Below are 20,647 nucleotides of genomic sequence, written 5' to 3'. Positions count from 1 at the left end.
ACTTCATACTTGCCCCTCTTTCCAAAACTCTTGCATTTACCTCCCTAACAACCCCATCCATAAACAAATTAAACAACCATGGAGACATCACACACCCCTGTCGCAAACCTACTTTCACTGAGAACCAATCACTTTCCTCTCTTCCTACACGTACACATGCCTTACATCCTCGATAAAAACTTTTCATATATATATATATATATATATATATATATATATATATATATATATATATATATATATATATATATATATATATATATATATATATATACGTATATATATATATGTATATATATATATATATATGTATATATATATATATATATATATATGTATATATATATATATATACATATATATATACATATATATATACACTAACAAAGTGCATATGACCACTCACCTTCATAGAACATACAAACGTCCAATAGGGAGGATCGAACCCGGGACCCCTGTGTAACAGGCGGGAGCGCTACCGCTAGGCTATTGTCGCCCTTAATAGATAATGACTATTCGAATACTAAGTACTCGAATACCCTTCTCCTTACGTTGGTGAGCAACGGGGTCTACATCGGTCATTTCCAAGCAGGTTCAGATAGCCAGTACATAGCATTTTACCGAACCTAACTGTGGAACGCGAAGGTATATGAATACGAAGAAAGTGCATATGAACGCGCACCTTCATAGAACATACAAACATCTAGCAGCCAGGATCGAGCCCGAGACCCTTTGCCACAACAGGCGGGACACTACCGCTAGGCTATGATCACCAGTAATAGGATATGACTATTCGAATACTATGTACTCGAATACCCTTCGGCTCATTATCTTGTGGAGGCGAAGGTGAAGATTTTTAGCTGTTTTCAAAAAAGAAGAGAGAATGCTAGGGTGAAGAGAGTGGTGAGAGTAAGTGAGATTGGGAAGGAGATTTGTGTGAGGAAGTACCAGAAGAAACTGAGTGCAGAATGGAAGAAGGTGAGAGCAAAGGACGTAACGAGGAATGGAATGTATTTAGGGAAGCAATGATGGCTTGCGCAAAAGATGCTCGTGGCATGAGAAGCGTGGGAGGTGGGCAGATTAGAAAGGGTAGTGAGTGGAAGAATGAAGAAGTAAGATTATTAAAGAAAGAGAAGAGAGAGGCATTTGGACGAGTTTTGCAGGTAAATAATGCAAATGACTGGGAGAAGTAAAAAAGAAAAAAGCAGGAGGTCAAGAGAAAGGTGCAAGAGGTGAAAAAGAGGGCAAATGAGAGTTGGGGTGAGAAAGTATCATTAGATTTTAAGGAGAATAAGATATTTTGGAAGGAGGAAAATAAAATGCGTAATTCAAGAGAACAAACGGGAACATCTGTGAATGTGGTTAATGGGATGGTTAAAATAAGTATTGGTGATGTGGAAAGGTAGGAGTGAGTATTTTCAAGGTTTTTTGAATGTGTTAGATGATGGAGTGGCAGTTGTAGGGTGCTTTAGTCGAGGTGGTGTGCGAAGTGAGAGGGTTAGGAAGAATGATTTGGTAAACAGAAAAGAGGTACGAAAAGCTTTGCGGAAGATGGAAGCCGGGAAGGCAGCGGGGTTGGATAGTATTGCAGTGGAATTTATTAAAAAAGGGGGGTGACTGTGTTGTTGACTGTTTGGTAAGGATATTGATTGTATGTATGACTCAGTCCGAGGTGCCTGAGAATTGGCGGAATGCATGCATAGTGCCATTGTTCAAAGGCAAAGGAGATAAAGGTGAGTGCTTAGATTACAGAGGTATACGTTTTTGAGTATTCCTGGGAAATTATATGGGAGGGCATTGAATGAGGTGAAAGCATGTACAGAGCATCAGATTAGGAAGAGCAGTATGGTTTCAGAAGTGGTTGAGGATATGTGGAACAGGTATTTGCTTTGAAGAATGTATATGAGAAATATGTAGAAAAGCAAATGGATTTGTATGCAGCATTTATGGATCTGGAGAAGGCATATGATAGAGTTTATAGATATGATTTGTTGAAGGTATTAAGAATATATGGTGTGGGAGGCAAGTTGTTAGAAATAGTTTTTATCGTAGATGTAAGGCATGTGTACGAATAGGAAGAGAGGAAAGTGAATGGTTCTCAGTGAATGTCGGTTTGCAGCAGGGTGTGTGATGTCTAATGGTTGTTTAATTGTTTTTGGATGGGGTTGTTAGGAGATAAATGCAATAGTTTTGGAGAGGGAGGCAAGTATGCAGTCTGTTGTGGATGAGAGAGCTTGGAAAGTGAGTCAGTTGGTCGTTGATGATACAGCGCTGGTGGCTGAATCGGGTGAAAAACTGCAGAAGTTTGTGACTGAGTTTGGTAAAGTGTGTGAAAGAAGAAAGCTGAGAGTAAATGTGAATAAGAGCAAGGTTATTAGGTACAGTAGGGCTAAGTGACAAGTTATTTGAGAGGTGAGTGTGAATGGAGGAAAAGTGGAGGAAGTGAAATGTTTTAGATATCTGGGAGTGGATTTGGCATGGAACGGAACCATGGAAGCGGAAGTGAGTCACAGGATGGGGGAGGGGGCGAAAGTTTTGGGAGCGTTGAAAAATGTGTGGAAGGCGTGAGCATTATCTCGGAAAGCAAAAATTGGTATGTTTGAAGAAAAAGTGATTCCAACTATGTTATATGGTTGCGAGGCGTGGGCTATAGATACAGTTGTGCGGAGGAGGTGAGGCTAAAGACTCGTCCCTCTGGTCGGTTTCGTAACTAAGAGTTTTCCCTCATTTTAGCAGAGTCGGCCTTCCGGCGGCGGGGTGCTGAGGCACATTGGCATGAACGATAAAGCCCACTTCAAGGCCAGGCCTTGAAGGACAAAAGTGAAAAGAGAAGAAAAGTAATAAAAGACCAATGACGAAGGCTGAAAAATTATTGAAGAATAGGCTTATAGTGTGTAAGGAAGATATCGCAACAAGCCTGCTAGTTTAGTTTTCTTGAGACAAAGTTAAGACAAGTTAAGACCAGCAATCCTGACACAGAGGACGTTGAATGGTTCTGGACATTACTGAAACGCCCCAGAATCAAGAATTTTGTGATTTTTCCACTGCTTTCTTCACCACAGTAAAGTGGACATCAGGATGTATGAAACGACGCCTCTTGACACACTTCATCCTCCAAGAGAAGACCCATTTGGAGGACTTCTTATAATACATCTACACAGTCGACCCCTCTCTCGCGCTTCTATACCGCAGCGAATAGCTGTTCAAGGAACTGCAACAGATGGCACGTTTGGTGTGCGACACAACACAGGTGAGCTCCTCTCCCTCATCCCGTCCACCTGAGGTGCTACAGGCCCCAAGATCTCTTCAGTGTTAGCTTAAGCGGCTTTCAGTTGGAGCACCATCCGAAGTGTCTCGATAGATTCAACTTTAGCCGTTGGTGTAAATTCTTGTGAGTGTGGCAACACCCGTGGCAGCTGTTACCTAAGTTATATATCTTAGTGAGACAATTATTACAGTTTGGAGTGATTAACAGCACGTTTTGCTGAATCAAGGAAGTGGTCTGACAAGGTGCTCCATTACTGGTCGTAACAATGATTTGTGAAGATGGAGTTTCTTATGAGCGATTCGTATCTGGAATCTTTTCGTTTACTGGACACTTCTAAACGTTAAACTTCCTCGTATATCGCTTAAGAATGAACTGTTGACTGTAAGACAGGTAACTCATCTTACATGGGCAAAAAATCTCATCTTGCACCGTTTCTTTTATATTGCTAAAGTTTTCACTTTCTTCAACAGTAATGTCAGCCATCAGCAATTTTGCCCGGGGAGCGGAATCTTTACCTCAGTTACTGTGTGACATCTCGCATGTATACTACAGAAGTAACCATATCCCTTTTGGAACTTAGATTTTTCAGATTAGAATTAAAGTAAATGAAATCCTCAACATCGACGTTGGCTTCCTTTGTGTCTTGGAAGCTGTGCGGCGCCCCTCTGATCATCAGGTTAGATTCAACAGTAAGATTTTGTGATCTCAGACCTGACTGCCAGACTTCATTAAAAACTGTTGCTCCACATTTAAGTGAGATTTACTCTGTCGTCTGTGAGCTCTAACTGTTAAAGTTTTATCATTAATGATGATCATCAGGACTCCGTGCTCTCTGAGAATGCATTGACTTACGTGTTCAGACGTCTTCACATTAGCCTGTATACTGTCGTCATATGTATTTTGACAAACATCTTTAAGATACACAGTAAACAATCATCTTGTTGTGTGTGAGTGGTTGTAATCTACTTTTATCGGGGACTATCCTTCAGCATGAGACGCACTCCGGATGAGTATGTGATGTGGAATGTTGTGTGGAAGATTAAGACATATCTATTGAGGTTTCATTCACTGGAGACTATATTTTTCATCTCTCTTTCCTCGTGTACTCTGTCTCCAGTTTCTACTCGTAGTGAAGACAGCTGGCATTGTTAAAGGCTTTGGAGTAGTTACATCTGTATTTTCTTTTTTTGTCCAGCTGGTAACAAGTCCTTCGGCTTTGGGACAATATCTTAAGTTTCCTAAGGAAATATAATGAGGGACTCCTCCTCAACTTCCCAGAAATCCTTCTCTCGCCTTTCTGATGTTTTTAGAAATACTATAGTTTAGGAAGTATGGTAACGTTAATAGTGTATTGCTTTCTCTTGGTCTCCATACTCACGCAGAGGAACGAATTATACTTATTCTCTTGATCATATCCATCAAGTCCTTCCAGCTTTCAGTTCAGGCTTTTTATACCCTCCTCTTTTATGGAGCGTCGAAGTTGATATAAAGGTAGCTCGTGGTCTTAAGGCCATCTGTCTGTGGCTGCAACATCCTGCCGCATCTCACATTTGTGAGTTTATAATGTAATAGATTACAAAGATATAGTCTTTTGGTGTGCAAGCTGAACTCTCGCGGCATTGCTTTTCTTGATGGAAACTGTTTTTGTTACATCAAGCCGAGTAGACGTTCTCAGTAATGTATTTCAGTGAGATGGGCAAGTGAATTGTTGAGTAGGACGAGGTGGAAGTGCTGGGTAGGTACTGATTGCTCGTTAGATATATGAATTTCTCTTGGAGAACCTGATGTCTGGGCTACCCTTGTGTGTTTGTCATTTCATAGAGAGAGGTTGTGGGGAAAATGCTTCATGGTATCTGTAAACTCATTCATGTTCATTATTAAATTCCCGCAGGGCTCCGTAAAACTGGCAGTCTCACGTCAGATGCAGGCTTGGCCTCCCTTCTCATTTGTTACATGGAATATGCTTTACCTGCCTGTCTCCCAATGCCAGCCCTAACTAGTAATTATGACCAACAACACTATGGTTTCTCGTCTAAGCAGAGCTTAACATTTCTTTCATTATCAAGCGACAACCTTGAAATCGTCAAATCAATTCATCTCAAACCTTTTCATAAGATATAATTTCCAATCAGTCATTACTTATTTAAATTCTAGGCTGAAATCTACCTCAAACATCAACTACTCTAACATGTCTACAGCTCAGGATCTTTAACAGACTTATTTTCCCTTTCCATTTACGCCTAATTTCAATACACTGTTACAAAAAAAAGGCAATCAAGTTAAGCCATTTAATAGAACAATAAAGCTACAACAACTCATAAGTGTTGTTGTTACACCTACAAGAGGTAGAAATGCAGGGAAGGATAGTAAAGAAAGAAAGAGAGAGAGAGAGAGAGAGAGAGAGAGAGAGAGAGAGAGAGAGAGAGAGAGAGAGAGAGAGAGAGAGAGAGAGAGAGAGAGAGAGAGAGAGAGAGAGAGAGAGAGAGAGAGAGAGAGAGAGAGAGAGAGAGAGAGAGAGAGAGAGAGAGAGAGAGAGTTTCATTCTCTGATATTCATTATTAACAACTAACAACTCACCTCCAGCTTTGACCTCCAAAGCCGACAATCCATCCCAAGTCTACATCATTTCTGAACTCAATTCAATTGATCATTATTTATTTTATTCTATCATACGTTGTCGCTTTCTCCCGCGCTAGCGAGGTAGCGTAAGGAAACAAACGAAAGAATGGCCCAACCTACCCACATACACATGTATATACATACACGTCCACACACGTACATATACATACCTATACATCTCTACGTATACATATATATACACACACAGACATATACATATATACACATGTACATACTTCATACTGTCTGCCCTTATCCATTCCCGTCGCCACCTCGCCACATATGAAATAACAACCCCCTTCACCCGCATGTGCACGAGGTAACGCGAGGACACAACAAAGACCACATTCGTTCACTCTCAGTCTGTAGCTGTCATGTATAATGCACCGAAACCACAGCTCCCTTTCCACATCCAGGCCCCACAGAACTTTTCATGGTTTACCCCAGACGCTGCACACGCCCTGGTTCAATCCATTGACAGCACGGCGAACTCGGTACACTACATCGTTCCAATTCACTCTATTCCTTGCATGCCTTTCACCCTCCTGCATGTTCAGGCCCCGATCACTCAAAATCTTTTTCACTCCATCTTTCCACCTCCAATTTGGTCTCCCACTTCTCCTCGTTCCTTCCAACATTGAAAACATAGTTGTCAATTTTTCCTCACTCATTCTCTCCATGCGACCAAACCATTTCAAAACACCCTCTTCTGCTCTCTCGACCACACTCATTTTACTACCAAACATCTCTCTTACCCTTTCATTACTAACTCAATCAAATCACCTAACACAACATATTGTCCTCAAACATTTCATTTCCAGCACATCCACCCTCCTCCGCACAACTCTATCTATAGCCCACGCCTCGCAACCATATAACATTGCTGGAACCACTATTTCTTCAAACATACCAATTTTTGTTTTCCAGGATAACGTTCTCGACTTCCACACAAGCCTGGAAGATACATTTTTACTTTGTGTACGTACCTGTCGTAAACATGGGTGTAAATGTGGAAGTATGCAAAAAGGTTATGACGGTGTATCTACAAAAAGGGATAGTACAACACGAGGGCAAAAGTCTAACGCAACATAGGTAATAATAACTCATATAAGACATGGGGCTCCATGAACGTAGAACTCTCTTTTCGTACCGTGCAAACAGGTCATTAAGAGTAGGTAATTACAGACGCGTTAAAAAACACGAAGGATACGTGTAGTCATTTCCAAAACATGATATTCACCTTCGCTGTAAATAGCAAATCATTTGATCCATAATGAAAATCGATCAAAATAAACAAGAAACAACGGAAGTTTATCTCAAGAGGCTACATTCTCTCTTGTCTCTCATTACCTGCAACAGTTCCCGACCACTGTGGAACCAGGAGGGAGGGAGGGACCTCATCCCGGGAACACATACGACCGACGCCCACGTCTGGACGCACTTAGCAACTTTGGCCGTTTACCCAGGTTAACTCTTTTCGCTAGATTAACTCCTGATGCATTACTCTCTCCCTCGGAGTGGCTCAAGCGCAGGAGATTTGTGTCCAGGAGGGAAGAAAGGGGCAATGGCTTCGATGGGAGGAGAGACCCGGTGGGTGAAGGGATGGAAGTCGACGGTTAGTGGAAAGGCTTGGAGATGGATGGATTGAGGCTGTAGAAGTAGAGTGATGGAAGGGATGTTCTTCTGTTCTGCAGGGAACAGGAAAGGACGCTGGTGTCCGAGGGCTGGTGTCCGAGGAGGACGAGAAGGAGGAGGCATGGGTAAGTTTGGTCAAGCACTGTGCATTTGTTGACTGTTTTTCATGACTGAAAAAGTAAAGGATTTTTTAACTCCAAAATAGTTTGGGAAAATTTTTTGCCCTTGACAGATTTGCATTCAGAGACGAGGGAGGAGACGAAAGCGGTACAAATACATACGACTGTGCATACATGCATGTATACATGCATATATACATAGATATATACATACATACGAGTAAAGAACTCCCTTTTCGTACAATACTAATTGGTAATGACACTGACATACATACATACATACTACATACATACATACATACATGTATACGTACATACATACTTACATACATACATACATACATACATACATACATACATACATACATACATACATACATACATACATACGTACATACACACATACATACATGTATGCATACATACATACATACATACATACATACATACATACATACATACATACATACATACATACATACATACATACATACATACATATATACATAAATACATACATACATACATACATACATACATACATACATACTACATACATACATACATACATATATATATACATTCATACATACATACATAATACATACATACATACATATATGCATATGTACCGGTATGTATGAAAGTACACGTAAAACTACCACACACACACACACACACACACACACACACACACACGGATAATCATATCCACAAAAACACCTTAACCTCATCCACATACAGAACCGAACTAAAAAAATGGCATACAGATAACACAAACACGGATATACACAGACCCCTCAATCATACAAAACACATACATGAATCATTGTCTATACGCGCGCAAGAGAGTGTGTGTGTGTGTGTGTGCTTTAATCAAGTGTTTGTACTCTATGCTACCTGCATTAATCATGTCCTCAGTCATTCTCTACCATTCATCTCATCCACCGCCTTAATGCTATAAGAGTGCTTCTTTACATCCATCATCATAAGTTTCTTGCTTCAATTCATGTAATGTCCTCTGGTTGCTCTATCCTTACATTTGTCCACGTTATCGATCTGCTTCAAGCTTTAAAGGTTGTGGTCTGGCCACCTCTCATTCTTCTCTCTTACGAGGCGGGGAAGATTTATAGCTCAGCTCTATTTACTTTTCGTGCCATCATTGATGCCCTCTTCTGGACTTTCTCTATTAGCTCGATGTGCTTCCTTAGGTGTAGTGATCAAAGCTGAGAAGTATAGTCTAGCTTCGGTCCTATGTAGGATATAAACAGCTCAGTAGATATTTCTTTATTCAAATACTTCAAAGCTATTCTAATATTTGCTAAGAGAGATATTTTTGTGTGTAATCAGCCCCAACTAATCAAATACTTTTTTTTATGTTAGCTGAGACGACACGGGCAACTGAGGCCCTAATCAAAACCATCCCATTATATATATATATATATATATATATATATATATATATATATATATATATATATATATATATATATATATATATACAAATAAAGTGCATATGAACGGGCACCTTCACAGAGCATACAAACCTCCAACAGACAGGATCGAACCCGGAACCCCTGTGTCACAGGCGGGAATGCTACCGTTAAGCTAAGGGCCTGGCTAATAGAAAATAACTATTCGAATACTATGCACTCGAATACCCTTCGTCTCACGTTGGTGAGTAACGGTGTCTACACCGGTCTATACCTATACATCTCAACGTATACATATATATACACACAGACAGACATATACATATATACACATGTGCATAATTCATACTGTCTGCCCTTATACATTCCCGTCGCCACCCCGCCACGCATGAAATGACAACCCCCTCCCCCGGCATGTGCGCGAGGTAGCGCTAGGAAAAGACAACAAAGGCCACATTCGTTCACACTCCCTTTCCACATCCAGGCCCCACAGAACTTCACATGGTTTACCCCAGACGCTTAACATGCACTGGTTCAATCAATTGACAGCACGTCGACCCCGGTATACCACGTCGTTCCAATGCACTCTATTCCTTGCACGCTTTTCACTCTCCTGCATGTTCAGGCCAGGATCATTCAAATTTTTTTTCACTCCAGCTTTCCACTTCCAATTTGGTCTCCCATTTCTCCTCGTTCCTTCCACCTCTGACACATATATCCTCTTTGTTAATGATTCCTCACTCATTCTCTCCATGTGACCAAACTATTTCAAAACACCCTCTTCTGCGCTCTCAACCACACTCTTTTTACCAACCACACATCTCTCTTACCCTTTCATAACTTACTCGATCAAGCCTCCTCGCACCACATATAGTCATCAAACATCTCATTTCAAACACATTCACTCTCCTCCGCACAACTCTCTGTATAGCCCACGCCTCGCAACCATATAACATCGTTGGAACCACAATTCCTTTATTCATACCAATTTTTGGTTTCAAAGATAACGTTCTCGACTTACACACATTCTTCAATGCTCCCAGAACTTTGGCCCTCTCCCCCACCCAATGATTCACTTTCGCTTCCAAATCTATACCAAACGCCTCGCAACCATATAGCATTGTTAGAACCACTATTCCTCCAAACATACCCAATTTTGTTTTTCGAGATAATGTTCTCGCCTTCCACACATTTTCAACACTCCCAGAACTTTCGCCACCTCTCCCACCGCACGACTCACTTCCGCTTCCATGGATCTATATGCTGCCAAATCCACTCCCAGATATCTAAAACACTTCACTTCATACAGTTTTTCTCCATTCAAACTTACTTCCCAGTTGACCTGTCCCTCAACCCAACTGTTCCTAATAACCTAGCTCTTATTCAAATTTACTCTCAGCTTTCTTCTTTCACACAATTTACCAAAGTCAGTCACCAGCTTCTGCAGTTTCTCACCCAAATCAAGCACCAGCGTTGTATCATCAGTAAACAACAACTGACTCAATTCCCAGTCTCTCTCATCCACAACTGACTGCATACTTGCCTCTCTCTCCAAAACTCTTGCATTTACCTCCCTAACAACCCCATCCATAAACAAATTAAACAACCAAGGAGACATCAAGCACCCGTGCCGAAAACTGACATTCACTGAGAACCAATCACTTTCTTCTCTTACAACCCGTAAACATGCCTTACGCCCTCGATAAAAACTTCTCAGTGCTTCTAGGAACTTGCCTCCCACACCATATATTCTTAATACCTTCCACAGAGCATCTCTATCAAGTCATATCATATCTCGAGATCCATAAATGCTACATACAAATACATTTGCTTTTCTGAGTAATTCTCACATACATTCTTCAAAGCAAACACCTGATCCACACATCTTCTACCACTTCTGAAACACACTGCTCTTCCCCAGTCTGATGCTCTGTACGTGTCTTCACTCTCTCAGTCAATACTCTCCCGTATAAATTTCCAGGAATACTCCAAAAACTTATACCTCTGTAATTTGAGCACTCATCTTCATCCCCTTTGCCTTTGCACAATGGCACTATGCATGTATTCCGCCAATTCTTAGGCATCTCACTATGAGTCATACATACATTAGATATCCTTACCAACAAGTCAACGACATAATCACCCCTTTTTTAATAAATCCCACTGCAAAACCATTCAAACCCGCTGCCTTGCCAGCTTTCATCTTCCGCTAAGCTTTTACTACCTCTTCTCTGTTTACCAAAGCATTCTCCCTAACCCTCTCACTTTGCACACCACCTCGACCAAAACATCTATATCTGCCACTCTATCATCAAACACATTTAACAAACCTTCAAAATACTCACTCCATCTCCTTCTCATATCACCACTACTTGTTATCACCTCCCCATTAGCCCCCTTCATTGATGCTCCCATTTGTTCTCTTGTCTTACGCACTTTATTTACCTGCTTCCAAAACATCTTTTTATTTTCCCTAAGATCAAATGATACTCTCTCACTCCAACTCTCATTTGCTTTCTTCTTCGCCTCTCGCTCCTTTCTCTTCACCTCCTGCCTCTTTCTTCCATACATCTCCCAGTCATTTGCATTATTTCCCTGCAAAAATCGTCCAAATGCCTCTATCTTCTCTTTCAGTAATAATCTTACTTCTTCATCCCACCACTCACTACCCTTTTTAATCTGCCCACCTTCCATGCTTCTCATGCCACAATCATCCCTTGGGCAAACCATCACTGCTCCCCTAAATAAATCCCATTCCTCCCCACTCCCCTTACCTCCTTTGTTCTCACCTTTTTCCATTCTGTACTCAGTCTCTCTTGGAACTTCCTCACACAAGTTTCCTTCCCAAGCTCACTTACTCTCACCACTCTTCACTCCAACATTCTCTCTTCTTTTCTGAAAACCCCTACAAATCTTCACCTTCACCTCCACAAGATAATGATCAGACATCCTTCCAGTTGCATCTCTCGGCACATTAACAGCCAAAAGTGTCTCTTTCGCGCGCTTATCAATTGACACGTAATCCAATAACGCTCTCTGGCCACCTCTCCTACTTACATACGTATACTTATGTATATGTCTTTTTTTAAGCCAGGTATTCCCAATCACCAGTCTTTTTTCAGCACATAGATTTGCAAGCTCTTCACCAGTTCCATTTACAACACTGAACAACCTATGTACACAAATTATTCCCTCAACCGCCACATGACTAACCTTTGCATTCAAATAACCCATTTATATAACACGGTTTCGTGCATCAAAACTACTAACACACTCACTCAGCTGCTCCCAAAACACTTGCCTCTCATGATCTTTCTTCTCATGCCCTCAGTTTTTCCTATATCAATCTAGAGTTTACTTTCGTACACTCTATCAAATACTCACACCACTCCTGTTTCAGGAGTAGTGCTACTCCTATCATTGCTCTTGTCCTGTCACTATCACCTCGCTTTACTTACAAGACATTCCCAAACCACTCTTCCCCTTTACCCTTGAGCTTCGTTTCACTCAGAGCCAAAACATCCACGTTCCTTTTCTGAAACATACTACCTATCTCTTTTTTTCTCATCTTGGTTACATCCACAAACATTTAGACACATCAATATCAGCTTTCTAGGAGGATGAGCACTCCCCGCGTGACTCCTTCTTCTGTTTCCCCTTTTAGAATGTTGAAGTACAGGAAGGCGAGGGTTTGTAGCCAACCGCTTCCGTCCCCTTTAGTCACCTTCTACGACACGTGAGGAATGAGTGGGAAGTATTCTTTCTCCCGTATCCCCAGGGATAATATATGTATATATATATATATATATATATATATATATATATATATATATATATATATATATATATATATATATATATATATATATATATATATATATATATATATACATATATATATATATATATATATATATATATATATATATATATATATATATATATATATATATATATATATATATATATATATATATATATATATATTTATTTATTATTTATTATACTTTGTCGCTGTCTCCCGCGTTTGCGAGGTAGCGCAAGGAAACAGACGAAAGAAATGGCCCAACCCCCCCCCCATACACATGTATATACATACGTCCACACACGCAAATATACATACCTACACAGCTTTCCATGGTTTACCCCAGACGCTTCACATGCCTTGATTCAATCCACTGACAGCACGTCAACCCCGGTATACCACATCGCTCCAATTCACTCTATTCCTTGCCCTCCTTTCACCCTCCTGCATGTTCAGGCCCCGATCACACAAAATCTTTTTCACTCCATCTTTCCACCTCCAATTTGGTCTTCCTCTTCTCCTTGTTCCCTCCACCTCCGACACATATATCCTCTTGGTCAATCTTTCCTCACTCATCCTCTCCATGTGCCCAAACCACTTCAAAACACCCTCTTCTGCTCTCTCAACCACGCTCTTTTTATTTCCACACATCTCTCTTACCCTTACGTTACTCACTCGATCAAACCACCTCACACCACATATTGTCCTCAAACATCTCATTTCCAGCACATCCATACTCCTCCGCACAACTCTATCCATAGCCCACGCCTCGCAACCATACAACATTGTTGGAACCACTATTCCTTCAAACATACCCATTTTTGCTTTCCGAGATAATGTTCTCGACTTCCAAACATTCTTCAAGGCCCCCAGAATTTTCGCCCCCTCCCCCACCCTATGATCCACTTCCGCTTCCATGGTTCCATCCGCTGCCAGATCCACTCCCAGATATCTAAAACACTTCACTTCCTCCAGTTTTTCTCCATTCAAACTCACCTCCCAATTGACTTGACCCTCAACCCTACTGTACCTAATAACCTTGCTCTTATTCACATTTACTCTTAACTTTCTTCTTCCACACACTTTACCAAACTCAGTCACCAGCTTCTGCAGTTTCTCATATGAATCAGCCACCAGCGCTGTATCATCAGCGAACAACAACTGACTCACTTCCCAAGCTCTCTCATCCCCAACAGACTTCATACTTGCCCCTCTTTCCAAAACTCTTGCATTTACCTCCCTAACAACCCCATCCATAAACAAATTAAACAACCATGGAGACATCACACACCCCTGCCGCAAACCTACATTCACTGAGAACCAATCACTTTCCTCTCTTCCTACACGTACACATGCTCTACATCCTTACATCCTTACATATATATATATATATATATATATATATATATATATATATATATATATATATATTTTTTTTTTTTTTTTTATACTTTGTCGCTGTCTCCCGCGTTTGCGAGGTAGCGCAAGGAAACAGACAAAAGAAATGGCCCAACCCCCCCCCCATACACATGTACATACACACGTCCATATATATATATATATATATATATATATATATATATATATATATATATATATATATATATATATATATATATATATATATATATATATATATGGGAAGCAAAGTCAAATTATTATTAAAAGGGAGAACTGAAAGATTCTTGGTGTTAATGGGAGGTTTGGGCTCAACTCTATAAAATGATATCTTTGCTAACTTAAGGGATTTATCAATGAAAGATCTAGGGTACTTTAACGCAGATCCAATAGAATATATCTTCTCAAACTCATCATCAATAAACTCTGGACTGCAAATACGTAATACCCTTAGGAACATAGATTGAAATGATGATAATTTAACTCTGTCATGTTGAGATGAGTAATAATGGATATATGATCATACATTGGTGGGTTTTCTGTATATGCTAAACTTAAACTTGTTTCCTTGTATATGGATCATGCAATCTAAAAGTGGTAACATACCATTATTTTCATTTTCTACAGTAAATCTGATGGAAGGTACTAAATTGTTAAGTAAGGGGAGAAATATTTGTAAATTTTCATCTGTTGGCCAAACACAAAGAACATCATCTACATACCTAAACCAAATTGCATTACACGGTAAGATATCCTTTAGTAATTTTGTTTCAAAAAATTCCATATAAAGATTACTAAGTACAGGTGAAAGAGGGTTACCCATTGCCATACCAAATTTTTGAGCATAATAATCTCCATTAAATTGAAATACACAGTGTTTTATACACAATTTTATCAGTTCAATAAAATTAGACTTTGAAACAGGTATTTGAATATCATCCAAGACATCAAATAAATATTCTAAAAGGTCATCAACTGGAACTTTAGTGAAAAGTGAGGAAACATCAAAGCTAACTAGTTTGAAATCAAAATTAATGCTGATATTGTTTAGCTTGTTGACTAAATCTACATTGTTCATGATATTAGAATTTGATACCTTACCTACTAAAGGGCTTAATAAGGAAACTAACCATTTTGATAATTTATATGCAGAAAATGAAAATAATGGTATGTTACCATTTTTAGATTGCATGATCCAGAGATAAGGAAACAAGTTTAAGTTTAGCATATACAGAAAACCCACCAATGTATGCTCATATATCCATTATTACTCATCTCAACATGACAGAGTTAAATTATCATCATTTCAATCTATGTTCCTAAGGGCATTACGTATTTGCAGTCCAGAGTTTATTGATGATGAGTTTCAGAAGATATGTTCTATTGGATCTGAGTTAAAGTACGCTAGATCTTTCATTGATAAATCCCTTAAGTTGGCAAAGAAATCATTTTATAGAGTTGAGCCCAAACCTCCCATTAACACCAAGAATCTTTTAGTTCTCCCTTTTAATAATAATTTCACTTTGCTTCCCATGTTGCTTAAATCCTTTAATGTAAATGTTGCCTTTAGCAACAATAATACTATAAAGAATATCTTAATCAGGAATTCACCAGAAAATTCTCTTGCTTGCATCTATAAAGTTCCTTGTGGAAACTGTAATAAATTTTATGTTGGTCAGACTGGTAAGGATCTTTCTGTTAGACTTAAACAACATAAATATAGTATAAGAACGGGACAGGAATCAAATGCCTTGTTTAATCATGTTTAAAAACTATGATCATTGTATTGACTGGAGTAACGCCATCTCAGTTGTTAACTCTAACTCTATTACCAAGAGAAATATCATTGAATCTTCTATCATTAAATACACAAAGAATTATAATCTTAATATTAGTGATGGTCTGCACAAATTAGATAACTTTATTGTTGATAAGATTTGTAAAATGATAAGTTTATGAACGCTCGTTGTATGTTTTGGACAATCACATGTTTACCAAATGACGTCCTAGCTTCGTCTCTTCAATGTATAACAACTAACTGTTATATGCCTCTCTCGTGGCTCCCCTGATGATGTGAATATTACACGAAAGTGCACTTGGGAGCTTTTCGTGTTATATTTTCCCCGTGGACTCCTAGGAATATCTTGATCACGCGCAAAATTGTGATCCTTTCCATACACACACACACACACACACACACATATATATATATATATATATATATATATATATATATATATATATATATATATATATATATATATATATATATATATATATAAGAATGTATGTGAGAAATACTAAGAAAAGCAAATGGATTTGTATGTAGCATTTATGGATCTGGAGAAGGCGTATGATAGAGTTGATAGAGATGCTCTGTGGAAGGTATTAAGAATATATGGTGTGGGAAGCAAGTTGTTAGGAGCAGTGAAAAGTTTTTATCGAGGATGTAAGGCATGTGTACGTGTAGGAAGAGAGGAAAGTGATTGGTTCTCAGTGAATGTAGGTTTGCGGCAGGGGTGTGTGATGTCTCCATGATTGTTTAATTTGTTTATGGATGGGGTTGTTAGGGAGGTAAATGCAAGAGTTTTGGAAAGAGGGGCAAGTATGAAGTCTGTTGGGGATGAGAGAGCTTGGGAAGTGAGTCTGTTGTTGTTCGCTGATGATACAGCGCTGGTGGCTGATTCATGTGAGAAACTGCAGAAGCTGGTGACTGAGTTTGGTAAAGTGTGTGAAAGAAGAAAGTTAAGAGTAAATGTGAATAAGAGCAAGGTTATTAGGTACAGTAGGGTTGAGGGTCAAGTCAATTGGGAGGTAAGTTTGAATGGAGAAGAACTGGAGGAAGTAAAGTGTTTTAGATATCTGGGAGTGGATCTGGCAGCCGATGGAACCATGGAAGCGGAAGTGGATCATAGGGTGGGGGAGGGGGCGAAAATTCTGGGAGCCTTAAAGAATGTGTGGAAGTCGAGAACATTATCTCGGAAAGCAGAAATGGGTATGTTTGAAGGAATAGTGGTTCCAACAATGTTGTATGGTTGCGAGGCGTGGGCTATGGATAGAGTTGTGCGCAGGAGGATGGATGTGCTGGAAATGAGATGTTTGAGGAAAATGTATGGTGTGAGGTGGTTTGATCGAGTAAGTAACGTAAGAGTAAGAGAGATGTGTGGAAATAAAAAGAGCGTGGTTGAGAGAGTAGAAGAGGGTGTTTTGAAATGGTTTGGGCACATGGAGAGAATGAGTGAGGAAAGATTGACCAAGAGGATATATGTGTCGGAGGTGGAGGGAACGAGGAGAAGTGGGAGACCAAATTGGAGGTGGAAAGATGGAGTGAAAAAGATTTTGTGTGATCGGGGCTTGAACATGCAGGAGGGTGAAAGGAGGGCAAGGAATAGAGTGAATTGGATCGATGTAGTATACCGGGGTTGACGTGCTGTCAGTGGATTGAATCAGGGCATGTGAAGCGTCTGGGGTAAACCATGGAAAGCTGTGTGGGTATGTATATTTGCGTGTGTGGACGTATGTATATACATGTGTATGGGGGTGGGTTGGGCCATTTCTTTCGTCTGTTTCCTTGCGCTACCTCGCAAACGCGGGAGACAGCGACAAAGCAAAATATATATATATATATATATATATATATATATATATATATATATATATATATATATATATATATATATATCCTATATATATATATATATATATATATATATATATATATATATATATATATATATATATATATATATATATATATATATATATATATATAATATATATATATATATATAATATATATATATATATAATCCCCTATCCCTGGGGATAGGGGATTAAGAATACTTCCCACGTATTCCCTGCGTGTCGTAGAAGGCGACTAAAAGGGGAGGGAGCGGGGGGCTGGAAATCCTCCCCTCTCGTTTTTTTTTTTTTTTTTTTTTTTTTCTTTTTGTTAAATTTTCCAAAAGAAGGAACAGAGGGGGCCAGTTGAGGATATTCCAAAAAGGCCCAGTCCTCTGTTCTTAGCGCTACCTCGCTAACGCGGGAAATGGCGAATAGTTTAAAAGAAAGAAAAGATATATATATATATATATATATATATATATATATATATATATATATATATATATATATTATCCCTGGGGATAGGGGAGAAAGAATACTTCCCACGTATTCCCTGCGTGTCGTAGAAGGCGACTAAAAGGGGAGGGAGCGGGGGGCTGGAAATCCTCCCTTCTCATTATTTTTTTTTTTTTTTTTTTTTTTTTTCCAAAAGGAACAGAGAACGGGGCCAGGTAAGGATATTCCCTCAAAGGCCCATTCCTCTGTTCTTAACGCTACCTCGCTAATGCGGGAAATGGCGAATAGTTTAAAAAAAAAAAAAATATATATATATATATATATATATATATATATATATATATATATATATATATCATCCCTGGAGATAGGGGAGAAAGAATACTTCCAACGCATTCCTCAAGTGTCGTAGAAGGCGACTAAAGGGGACGGGAGCGGGGGGCCAGAAACCCTTCCCTCCTTGTATTTTAACTTTTTAAAAGGAGAAACATAAGAAGGAGTCACGAGGGGAATGCTCATCCTCCTCGAAGTCTCAGATCGGGGTGTCTAAATGTATGTGGATGTAACCAAGATGAGAAAAAAGGAGAGATAAGTAGTACGTTTGAGGAAAGGAACCTGGATGTTTTGGCTCTGAGTGAAACGAAGCTCAAGGGTAAAGATGAAGAGTGGTTTTGGAATGTCTTGGGAGTAAAGTCAGGGGTTGGTGAGAGGACAAGAGCAAGTGAAGGAGTAGCACTTCTCCTGAAACAGAAGTTGTGGGAGTATGTGATAGATTGTAAGAAAGTAAATTCTAGATTGATATGGGTAAAACTGAATGTTGATGGAGAGAGATGGGTGATTATTGGTGCATATGCACCTGGGCATGAGAAGAAAGATCATGAGAGGCAAGTGTTTTGGGAGCAGCTGAATGAGTGTGTTAGTGATTTTGATGCGCAAGACCGGGTTATAGTGATGAGTGATCTAAATGCAAAGGTGAGTAATGTGGCAGTTGATGGAATAATTGGTATACATGGGGTGTTCAGTGTTGAAAATGGAAATGGTGAAGAGCTTGTAGATTTATGTGATGAAAAAGGACTGGTGTTTGGGATTACCTAGTTTACAAAGGGAGATACCCATAAGTATACGTATGTAAGTAGTAGAGATGGCCAGAGAGTGTTTTTGGGTTAAGTGTTAATTTATAATTGGATGTTGATGTGCTGAGAGGTGGAACTGGAGGTATGTCTGATCATTATCTTGTGGAGGCGAAGGTGAAGATTTGTAGAGGTTTTCAGAAAAGAAGAGAGAATGTTGGGGTGAAGAGAGTGGTGAGAGTAAGTGAGCTTGGGAAGGAGACTTGTGTGAGGACGTACCAGGAGAGACTGAGTACAGAATGGGAAAAGGTGAGAACAAAGGAGGCAAGGGGAGTAGGGGAGGAATGGGATGTATTTAGGGAAGCAGCGATGGCTTGCTCAAAGGATGCTTGTGGAATGAGAAGCGTGGGTGGTGGGTTAATTAGAAAGGGTAGTGAGTGGTGGGATGAGGAAGTAAGATTATTAGTGAAAGAGAAGAGAGTGGCATTTGGACGATTTTTGCAGGGAAAAAATGCAAATTGAGTGGGAGATGTAAAAAAGAAAGAGGCAGGAGGTCATGAGAAAGGTGCAAGAAGTGAAAGAAAAGGGCAACTTATAGTTGGGGTGAGAGAGTATCGTTAAATTTCCGTTATAATAAAAAGATGTTTTGGAAGAAGGTAAATAAAGTGCGGAAGACAAGGGAGCAAACGGGAACTTCAGTGAAGGGGGCAGATGGGGAGGTGATAACAAGTAGTGGTGATGTGAGAAGATGGATTGAGTATTTTGAAGGTTTGTTCAATGTGTTTGATGATAGAGTGGCAGATATAGTGTGTTTTTGTCGAGGTGGTGTGCAAAGTGAGAGAAGAGGTAGTAAAAGCTTTGCGGAAGATGAAAGCCAGCAAAGCAGCAGGTTTGGATGGTATTGCTGTGGAATTTATTAAAAAGGGGGGTGACTGTATTGTTCACTGGTAGGTGAGGTTATTTAATGTATGTATGATTCATGGTCAGATGCCTGAGGATTGGCGTAATGCTTGCATAGTGCCAATGTACAAAGGCAAAGGGGATAAGAGTGAGTGGTCAAATTACAGAGGTATTAGTTTGTTGAGTATTCCTGGTAAATTATATGAGAGGATATTGATTGAGAGGGTGAAGGCATATACAGAGCATCAGATTGGGGAAGAGCAGTGTGGTTTCAGAAGTGGTAGAGAATGTTTGGATCAGGTGTTTGCTTTGAAGAATGT

Source organism: Panulirus ornatus, chromosome 3 (genome assembly GCF_036320965.1).
Source record: "Panulirus ornatus isolate Po-2019 chromosome 3, ASM3632096v1, whole genome shotgun sequence".
NCBI classification, from domain to species: Eukaryota; Metazoa; Arthropoda; class Malacostraca; order Decapoda; family Palinuridae; genus Panulirus; species Panulirus ornatus.
This window is presented reverse-complemented; position numbering follows the sequence as displayed.